The sequence below is a fragment of the Zea mays genome, chromosome 3, assembly GCF_902167145.1.
Source record: "Zea mays cultivar B73 chromosome 3, Zm-B73-REFERENCE-NAM-5.0, whole genome shotgun sequence".
Classification (NCBI taxonomy): Eukaryota; Viridiplantae; Streptophyta; class Magnoliopsida; order Poales; family Poaceae; genus Zea; species Zea mays.
The window spans coordinates 38,274,676-38,282,690 of NC_050098.1; positions in this window are offsets into that span (position 1 = coordinate 38,274,676).

Consider the following 8,015-nt stretch of genomic DNA (forward strand, 5'->3'; position numbering starts at 1 on the left):
AGTGAAGGTAAAAAAAGAACAAGTTGCAGCTGAACCAAGTTCTGGGACTAAGGTTAAGCAAGCGAAGAAGAAGATAAATCAGTCAGCCATTAGTGCATTTGTTGTTTCAGCACCACCAAAACCACAAACTCAGAAGCACTCTAAGTCAGTGAGTTCTATGCTTTGCAAGACACCAGAAGAAGTGGTTGCTGAGAGGCATAGATCTAAAACATCTCAATCTACACTTGAGCACTGCACCAAAAAAGATAAGGAGGCCAAACAAATAGTTGATGACCATGTTGCTGATTTCCTATATGAGAATAATATTCCATTAAATGTTGTTAAATCTAGAAGTTGGGAGATTATGCTTGAGTCAATTGGGCAGTATGGCCCTGGATATCGCTCACCATCATACCATGACACTAGGGTTCCTTTGCTTGATAGAGCTGTGGACAGGACAGCAGAATTGAGAAAGAAACATGAGGAGGCTTGGAAAGAATATGGGTGCAGTCTTATGTCTGATGGGTGGACTGATATGAGGCAACGCCACATAATAAATTTTCTTGCCAACAGTCCAGCAGGGACCTTCTTTCTTGAGTCTGTTGATGCTTCAAGTGAGGTAGCTAATGCTCAAATGCTGGCAGATTTATTGGAGAAGCAAATCAACAAGATTGGGAAGGAGTATGTGGTCCAGATTGTCACAGACAATGGGGCCAATTTCAAGGCAGCATGTAGGATTCTTGTTGATAGGATGCCCCATTTGTTTTGGACACCTTGTGCTGCCCACTGCTTGGATTTGATGTTGGAAGACATTGGTAAGATAAAAGATTTCAGTACTTGTATCAATATGGCAAAGAAGGTGTCAAGGTTCATCTAAAAGCATGGGAGACTTCTTGACCAAATGAGAGAGAAGATAGGTGAGGATCTAGTGCGGCCAGCAGTGTCTCGATTTGCTACCTCCTTCCTTACATTGGCAAGCATGTATAGGCATAGGAATGGACTGAGAGCTTTATTTTATTGTGAAGAATGGCATGCTAGTCGTTTCTCTACTACCACAGAAGGACAACAAGCAGAAAATATTGTCCTGTCGGCCCCAATTTGGAATAAAGTTGAAAATTGCCTTAAAGCAACACAACCACTACTTGTTGCCTTGAGGATAGCTGATGGAGATGAGACACCAGCAGCTCCTGAAATTCTTGCAGCCATGGATGTGGCAAAAAACACAATCAAGGAAGCTTTGAAAGACAACCAAAGGTTACTTGCAAAGGTTCTAAATTGTTATGAGAAGAGATGGGAAACCCAAATTGAGCAAAAATTGTATGGGGCTGCACTGTTCTTGAATCCAGGGAAGTTTTTTGCCATAAGGGACAAAGACAGAAGACAAACTGCAAGGCTAAGATCCATGTTCAATGATTGTATGTGGAAGATGGTTGCCGATGATAATGAACAAACGGTGATTAGTAAGCAAGCTGACGACTATGAGAGGTCGGAAGGAGAGTGCTTCTCAAAGCAAGGAGCAATAAGGGACAGAGACAAAAAAAATCCTAGTAAGTTTTTTTTTGTCTCTCTATTTTATTTTCTGCGTGAAATTGTATATTCATATTAGTTTGCAATTGCAGTTCTTTGGTGGGGTTCGTATGGTGTCCTAGCATATGAGCTTCAATGTCTAGCAAAAAGAATTATTAGTCTTTGTTGTTCAGCATCTGGTTGTGAGCGTAATTGGAGTGTATTTGCTAATGTAAGTGAAGTCCTGCTCCTGCTGTCCTTAATTAACTGCTGCTGACCTGCTGTCCTGTGTCCTTAATTGGAGTGTATTTTTCTGTTTTTTATTTCTTTTAGATCCACACCAAAAAGAGGAACAAGTTGGAGCACAAAAGATTGGATAAATTGGTGTATGTCAGCTACAACCATAAGATGCAAAACAGATTTCAAAAAATCAGAGAGCTCGGTTCTAAAGGAAAGAGGAGCAATCCACTACTGCTAAATGACTTTCAATGGGAGAGTGAATGGGTTGTTGAAAACGATGAGGTTCATGCAGGTGATGGTGCTGATATTACTTGGGCCAATGTGGATGAAGTTGTTGGTGCAACGGAGGGTCTAAGGGGTCGTAACTTGCCTCGTGCTGCTTCTACACGTGCTGCAGTTTCTAGCCAAATTATTGCTTATTCTCGGTCTAGAAAGCGACAAAGGGACATAGACCAACATCCTGAAGGTGATGCAGCAGATGAAATGGACGAGGATAATGATGATGAATCTGGACCTGCTGAAGTTGCTGATGCAGGCTTCCATTTGGATGATGATTTGCTTTAAAATTTAGATTATTGTAGGCTACAACTGCAAGCAGACTGTGCTTTTATCTTTTGTGCTACTCGGTGCTCATATCTTTTGTGCTACTTTTGTGCTATTGTTCGCTGTTGCACTAGAGTAGACAGTTAAAACATGAACTTATTTCTTGTGGCTTGTGCATGTGCTTTTATGATTGGAATTGGGTTATTGCTTGTGGTTGTGGCTTGTGCTTTTATGTTGTTATTCAGGAATCAAGTCTTCAAGAGTCAAGAGGTAGGGCTGCAAGATTGATGGACAAATGGAGAGATGAAGAATTGGAGATTATGCCATTATGGGATGTCACATGTCAGGTTCAGGTAAGTCACAAATCACAATGAAGCAATATGTTACTTTGTTTATCCTAGTTGTTTGTTCTAATTTATATAATGTATACAGGTATATTTATATATATACCTATATAAGTATAGCTAATAGTCTAGGACGACCAGGGACCGACTAGGACCGACTAGGGGTCGACTAGTCGCCCTAGTCGTCGCCTAATCGCGACTAGTCGCCTGGTCGGTCCCGGTGTTCGACCAGGCGACTAGGCGACTTGAAATCATTGCATAGAACCCTAATTTTATTTAAAGAGCTTCCACCATATAAAATAGAAAGAGAAAAATAAAGACCAAGGAAGCCATCACTTTTTCTCACACCTTGTAATATAGTTGTATTCTTTGTATTAATAAGCTTTAGGCACTGTTTGGATTCAATGGGATACTGGAAATCAAATGCAAAATATCTCATACAGATTCAAACGACGTAGATTTTAACTGCTACAGTATACTATCCATGCAAAAATCTCCTATCCACAATTGGGTGGGCTAAAAGGGGGGATTCTACAGGTGAAAAGACGAAAATAACCCTCTGCACCAGCTCTGCAGCACGTCATCCACAGAAAAGGTAGGGGTAATAAGGGAATCAGTGATGAACATGCAGGTGTAAATATCTGCAATCCAAACAAGCTGGATAGAGATAATGCATAATTCGTATAGTGCAGAATCCAGGATTTTGAATACGTTTATCTCGTCCAAACGCGGTCGTAGTCTATGAGATTTCCTGTCGGCTATCGCTGAAGAGACCGTTGGTGCCGATCCGGGCACCAATCACTGTGTTGAGAACCTGCGGTGGTGCTCTCTGAACAGGCGCGGACAGTCCGCGGCCAGGGGCCGGACGGTCCGCGACCTGGCGCAGGGTTCGGGTTCCCTGCCTGACGGGCCGGACCATCCGAGCCTAGAGGTCGGACGGTCCGCGCGTGCGCAGGGGCGGCGGAGTTCGCCGACGGCGCTTGAATCTCGCTCCCGGGAGGGACCCCGTCGGGGAGGAGAGATTCTGGGTGTTGTCTAGGGTCAGCAGGCCACCCTAGACACCTCTAATCGACGTAGAGCCGAAGAGAAGCGAAGAATTTGGGGATTGAGAGGCTAAACTAGAACTACTCCTAATGCATAAGTAAAACGAGAAATATACTTGATTTGATCGATTGTTGGGGGTTTAATCAGCCGTAGCCCTTCATCTATAGAAAGGGGGAGGTATGGATTCGCTACGAGTTGTTTCCCGAGCTAATCCCGCGGTTTTAGGTAACAAATCCCGCGTGAAACTCGGAACCCTAACTGACTCTACGCACGTGCGAACCGTCCGCGAGGCCACTTCTTGAGCTCAACATATGCCCCTGCCTTTTGGTGGAGGTTGACGAACCAAAAGCATATGAACTAAGCCTGATGCAAGCCACCAGCTTTTTCAATTCAATATGGTGATCATTGAATAGAGCCCCAATGCATAAAGGTCGTTTAGGATTGCATCTTTCTCGAACGTGACCATTTGATCAATGGATCAAAAGGAATAGAATGGAGGTGCCCCCCGGCCTGAATAGACAAAGGGACTATGCATATACCATGGGTTCATCGTCGTACCACCCCATATTTGAACAGGACAATATATCAACGATGAGTAGGTGGGTGGAAAGCATCCTGGCATCACATGATGAATAGGCGATGCTTGTTGTGTTGCCTTTTCAGCCGTTTTGTTCAACTGTTTTGTTTTATGGGGTGGACAAGGTTTATTTGTTGGTCGATCACATAGAACGACCTTTTTGCTAGCATATTTGGAGAGCAACTGATCAAAAGTAGGGCCGGCTTTGACCAACCGACCATGTGTGCTTTGCCCTTATGTTTCTTTCCTTTCTTTATGTGGAGGCTGACGCCTTTGGCCATGGGCGGACTGTCCGATTGAGTTAGCCAAACTGTTCGCATGAGCACCGGACCGTTTGCACCTAGGTGTCGGACAGTCTGCGATGTTTGAGTCAAGGAGTTTTGCTCGGCTGCTTGGTTGAGCCTGTCCCCCAGTGCCTCCGAACTTGTTAGTCTTTCTATCCGGAGCTTTCCGAGCAATCCCTTCTTGCAATATTTTGACGTGCAAGGATCGCCAATGACAGTGTTTTTGTCTTTGCCTTTATCGGCCAGTTCAGGCCGAACCAAGACTTGATTGTATGTGGGTTCTATGGTATTGATAGGAAATGGCTGCGTGTCCACTTGCATCTCCTCAAAAGCCAACCGACCCTCATTTATGGCCGATTGTATCTGTCGACGAAAAACATTGCAATCATTGGTGGTATGGGAAAAATAATTATGCCACTTACAAAAAGTATGTCTCTTTAATTCATCCATAGGAGGAATAGTATGAGTTAATTTAATGTTGCCATTTTTTAGTAGTTCGTCAAATATCCTATCGTATTTGGCAATATTAAAGGTAAATTTAATCTCTTCTTACCGATTCTTTTGGACCGGCTGTAAGGAATTACATACAGAAGATTTGGCCTTTGTTGGCCAAACAAACTCAGCGGTATATACATATGCGGATTCATCATCTGAATTATCACGCTCTACTAGATGTATAGTACGGGCGGTCGATTTTGATGTCTCTTTAAATCGGCTTTCACAGGCTAAAGCCCGCTGATGTAGCTGAGCTATTGAAAAGAACTGAGTCCCATCTAATTTGTCTCATAAGTAGGATAGCAACCCATCAAAAGCCAGCCCTGCTAGCTCTTTGTCTGCGACATGGATCCGAAAGCATCGGTTCCTAGTGTCCCGAAACCTCCGGATATAATCGTTAACCGATTCTTCGCGTCCCTGTCGGACTAAAGCTAAATCAGCTAGCCCTAATTCATATTCCCTGGAAAAGAAATGTTCATGAAATTTATTCTCTAAATCGTTCCAGAAATTAATGGAATTAGGAGGCAGGGCGGCGTACCATGCAAAAGCGGTATCTGTAAGGGATAAAGAAAATAAACGAACACGAAATGTTTCCCCATCGGCCAATTCGCCTAGGTGTGCTAGGAATTGGCCTATATGTTCATGTTTGCTTCTTCCATTTTCACCAGAAAACTTAGAAAACTCAGGTATCCTTGCCCCTTGTGGATATGGGACAATGTCAGACCGGTGATCATATGGCTTCTGATAGGATTGCCCCACTCTAGTTACACTAACTCCGAGCCTATCTCGAAATAGTTCATCGCTTCTCTAATTTTTTCCATTGTGCCCGGTGGAAGACCACCGGACCCTAGGCTACGGGGTTCATTTGGTTAGGCATTGTTATGCCGACCTTCTTGTCGTGACCGATCGACAATGTGGATCGGCCTATGATCGTATGGCGTGTTGAGGTTTAAACATGTAGGGGGTGGAACGTACTGCTGCTATGATGTGTGATAAATTGGTGCGTAGTGTGCATTAGTAGGTTCTGCGTATGCGTATCTGGTTTGTCCGGTGGTACATCCGAACTGGCCGGTTGTGTTCGCTATTATTGGGGCGCCATGCGGTAGCCCTGGTGCTGTCCCGGACTGTCTGGCAGGGAAAGCCGGACGGTCTGCGTAAGGGTCGAACTGTCCGTGTGAAAGTCGCCTAGAGGGGGATGGATAGGCGGAAACTGAAATTTAGAAGCTTTAAGCACACTACAAGTCAGGGTTAGCGTTAGAATAAAATTTGTGTCTGGGAGAGAAGGGGAAAACAAATCAACTAAGAAATAATGCGGATGACACGGTGATTTGTTTTACTGAGGTTCGGTTCCTAAGAACCTAGTCCCCGTTGAGGTGGTCACAAAGACCGGGTCTCTTTCAACCCTTTCCCTCTCTCAAACGGTCACTTAGACCGAGTGAGCTTTCTCCTAATTCTCATGGGTCACTTAGACCCCGCAAGGACCACCACACAATTGGTGTCTCTTGCATTGCTTACAAAACACTTGAGAACAAGAATGAGGAAGGAAGAAGCGATCCAAGAACAAGAGCTCACAGAACACTAGCAAAACTCTCTCTCTCTCTCTAGTCACTAGGTGTTTGGAGTGTATTTGGGACTTGGAGAGGCTTTGATTCTTTTGAATTGTGTCTTGTATTGATTGCACTAGCTCTTGTATTGAATGAGATGTCTGAAAAACTTGGATACTTGGAGTGGTGGTGGTTGGGGGGTATTTATAGCCCTCAACCACCACATAGCCATTGGGGAGGCTTTCTGTCGATGGGTGCACCGGACAGTCCGGTGCGCCAGCCACGTCACCCAATCGTTAGAGTTCTAACAGTTTCGACCGTTGGAGCTCTGACTTCTTGGGGCACCAGACAATCCGGTGTCGCACCAGACATGTCCTGTTCATTGTCTAGTGCGCCTTCTGGCGCTGCTCTGACTCTGCGCGAACTGTCCGCGCACTATTCACGTTGCTGGCGACCGTTGGAGTCGACCGTTGCGCTCACTAGCCGTCGCTCCGTTGGCACACCGGACAGTCCGGTGAATTAAAGCGGAGCGGCTCTCCAGAAACCCGAAGGTGGCAAGTTTGAAGGAGTACGGCCCTGGGCACCAGACATTGTCCGGTGGCACACCGGAAAATCCGGTGCGCCAGACCAGGGTTCTCTTTGGTTTCTTTTGAACCCTAACTTGGATCTCTTTATTGGTTTGTGTTGAACCTTTAGCACCTGTAGAATATATAATCTAGAGCAAACTAGTTAGTCCAATTATTTGTGTTGGCCATTTCAATCACCAAAATCATTTAGGAAAAGGTTTGACCCTATTTTCCTTTCAATCTCCCCCTTTTTGGTGATTGATGCCAATACAAACCAAAGCAAATATATAAGTGCAGAATTGAACTAGTTTGCATAACGTAAGTGTAAAGGTGGCTTGGAATTAAACCAATTTATAGTTTTACTAGATATGCATGGTTGCTTTCTTTTATTTAACATTTTGGACCACATTTGCACCACTTGTTTTGTTTTTGCAAATTCTTTTGGAAAATCTTTTTAAAGTCTTTTTGCAAATAATCAAAGGTCTATGAATAAGATTGCGAGAAGCATTTTTAAGATTTGAAATTTTCTCCCCCTGTGTCAAATGCTTTTCCTTTGACTTAACAAAGCTTCCCCTGAATGCAATTCTCCTCTTAGTGTTCAAGAGGGTTTTGAGATATATATCAATTTGAAATACAGATACCAATTGAGATATAATTTCTAGAGGAATACCAATTTTGAAAAATACCAAATCAAATGCATTTAGATACCAATTTGAAAGTGAAAGTCGCCTAGAGGGGGGTGAATAGGCAAATCTGAAATTTATAAAGTTTAAGCACAACTACGAGCCGGGGTTAGCGTTAGAGATATATAAACGAGTCCGAAAGAGAGGGCGAAAACAAATCACAAGCAAATAAAGCAGATGACACGGTGATTTGTTTTACCGAGGTTCGGT